We start from the raw sequence: 3,368 nt of genomic DNA, 5'->3' as shown, positions 1-3,368 counted from the left end.
TGTCATTCCAATAAATGGCACATCACAAACATTAACATTGATTCTACGAATCCCATACCAAATGGTATATAACAGAGACATATGCATTGCATTTGTCATTCCAATAGATGGCTCATTACACACTTTCGTAGTAATGCATTTTATTTTTACCAATGTCTGTGATGTGCCATTTGTTGGAATGATAAAATGTAATGATTTTATTAGTACATGTATTACAAAATGGACTCCAATAGATGGTGCACTGCAAATGTTAACGCTGTGGTCAGTGTTGATCACTTAGATTTCTACCCATTTTAGATGGGGTAGCACAGTTAGTTCTGTATGAATATTTTATTTTGAAATAAAATGACAAAAGGTGGAACAACACTATGCTGAGAACATTTCTTTAAAAACATAATTTTTGTAGGGACTACAACAGTAAAAAATATATGTATATATTATAATAATTTTTTATTTCATGTTTAATAGAAACAAGCTTACAATAGTGTATAATGTCACAGTCTTTAAAAGTTACAGATTTCTATTCTAATACATTTTGTTTTCAAAAAATTCTGAAACATTTTAATTCAAGGTCATGGGGTGGCTGGAGTCTTCCCTGGCAGCACAGGGAGCAAGGCAGGACACAGATCGGTGGTCCATGCCAGGGCCCACTCATGTACCACAGTCACACAGGGCCAAACTGAAGTCACCCATTAACCTTATCTGCATGTCCTTAAGGTTGTGGGAAGAAAACCCACACACTCACAGGTAGAATGTGCAGATTCCATCTAGGTAATGTCTGGGGTCAGATACAAACCCAGGACATTAGATCTGTAATCCATACTGAGATGAGTTAATCACCTTTGAAAATGTTAGGATTTTACCTGGAGAGTGTTGGGGTGACAACATGCTGAACTGATTAGACCAATATCGTGCCCTGTTACCTCCAGCAGTGGTCTTCAGGACCACCTAAACCGGGATAACCTGCAATGCTGTGTTGAAAAAAACTGGATAGATGAACAGAGATATGGATGATGGACTACAAGTTTATTGGGTCAATATTGTCATGTGTATTTAGTAGAGTGAAAAAGTCTTAATCAAAATTTTCAATGCCACGATTAGTGCATAGAACAACAATAACAACATATATTCATACTGTATAATTTCATGTATGAAAGTGGCTCAAAGATCTTTACAATAATTATGGCTAAACAGCATTACAAATTGAAATAAAATAAAACTGCTCACAAAAATTAAAGGAACACTTTAAAGAAACACATTAGATACATCAGATCTCAATATGAAGTTGGATATCTATACAAATAACGACAGGGCAATGTCTTAGGAACAAAAGGATGCCAAGTCTTTTAATGGAAATAAAAGTTTTCTGCCTACAGAGGGCTCAATTGTGTAGACACCCTAAAATCAGAGTGAAATGAAGATGTGGCAGGCTAGTCCATTTTTTCAAAAACTTAATTTCTGCTACTCAAAATGCTTTTCAGTATCTTGTGTGGCCCCCACGAGCTTGTATGCATGCTTGACAACATCGGGGCATGCTCCTAATGAGACGACGGATGGTGTCTTGTGGCATTTCCTCCCAGATCTGTATGAGGGCATCCCTGATCTGTTGTAAAGTCTGAGGAGCAACCTGGCGGCGCCTAATGGACCGAAACATAATTTCCCACAGATGTTCTATTGGGTTTAAGTCAGGGGATCGTGAAGGCCATTCAATTGTTTTAATTCCTTCATCCTCCAGGTACTGCCTGCATACTCTTGCCACATGAGGCCGGGCATTGTCATGCATTAGGAGGAAACCAGGACCTACTGCACCAGCGTAGGGTCTGACAATGGGTCCAAGGATTTCATCCTGATACCTAATGGCAGTCAAGATGCCGTTGTCTAGCCTGTAGAGGTCTGTAAGTCGCTCCATGGATATGCCTCCAAGATCATCACTGACCCACCACCAAACCAGTCATGCTAAACGATGTTACAGGCAGCATAATATTCTCCACAGCTTCTCCTGACCCTTTCACGTCTTTCACATATACTCAGGGTGAACCTGCTCTCATCTGTGAAAAGCACAGGATGCCAGTGGTGGACCTGCCAATTGAGCTTCCTGGTGCTGTGCAGTGAGCACAGGGCGCAGTAGAGGACATTTGGGCCCTCAGGCAACCCTCATGAAGTCTGTTTCTGATTGTTTGGTCAGAGACATTCACACCAGTTGCCTGCTGGATGTCATTTTGTAGGGCTCTGGCAGTGCTCATCCTGTTCCTCCTTGCCCAAAGGAGCAGATACTGGTCCTGCTGATGGGTTAAGGACCTTCTATGGCCCTCTCCAGCTCTCCTAGAGTAACTGCTTGTCTCCTAGAATCTCCTCCATGCCCTTGAGACTGTGCAGGGAGACACAGCAAACCTTCTGGCAATGACACGTATTGATGTGCCATCCTGGAGAAGTTGGACTACCTGTGCAACCTCTGTAGGGTCCAGGTATCGCCTCATGCTACCAGTAGTGACACTGACTGTAGCCAAATGCAAAACTAGTGAAGAAACAGTCAGAAAAGATGAGGAGGGAAAAATGCCAGTGGCCTCCACCTGTTAAACCATTCCTGTTTTGGGGGTCATCTCATTGTTGCCCCTCTAGTGCATCTGTTGTTAATTTCATTAACACCACAGCAGCTGAAACTGATTAACAACCCCCTCTGCTACTTAACTGACCAGATTAATATCCCATAAGTTTCATTGACTTTATGCTATACTCTGATTAAAAAGTGTTCCTTTAATTCTTTTGAGCAGTATATATATATACAGTATCTCCTTACCTCAAAATCTCTGTTTTCCGTACCTGAAATATTTCAGAAAGCAGTTGACCGCACAATCTTTCATTAGGTAATATATAATTTTAGCAGATTTGGAAAATGATTGTGAAATAACAGTAATAAAAGTAAACATGCTTATCGACCACTGAGGACTAACAAATTAATGGAGTTGAAGTATAACCCTCCAGGTTGCTGTTATTTAAACACAACTCAATGAAGGATTTTTATGTTAAACATTATTCAAATAGGTTAAAAGTGACATTTACACAAAGGTATTACTTGTCAAGAATGTAAAAAATTAGAGCAGTATTATATTATTGCTTTATATTAAAAACAAAAAAAATGCCACGGTGCTAGTAGTCCTTTTACCGTGATAAAATAAAGCTGCATTTAAGTAGTTTAGAAATCAGATTATAGATCAGAATCTGATCATTTAAACATGACAGACAAGTGAGGAGGGATTGACCCGAATAACCCTTTTATCCTACCTCCCCATTTTAACCCGCGCGCTCAGCGCACCACGTGACCAACCTGTGTTCCGCGTGCAGCCTTCTGGGAGTTGTAGTTCTGAACT

Source organism: Polypterus senegalus, chromosome 18, assembly GCF_016835505.1.
Source record: "Polypterus senegalus isolate Bchr_013 chromosome 18, ASM1683550v1, whole genome shotgun sequence".
NCBI classification, from domain to species: Eukaryota; Metazoa; Chordata; class Cladistia; order Polypteriformes; family Polypteridae; genus Polypterus; species Polypterus senegalus.
This window is presented reverse-complemented; position numbering follows the sequence as displayed.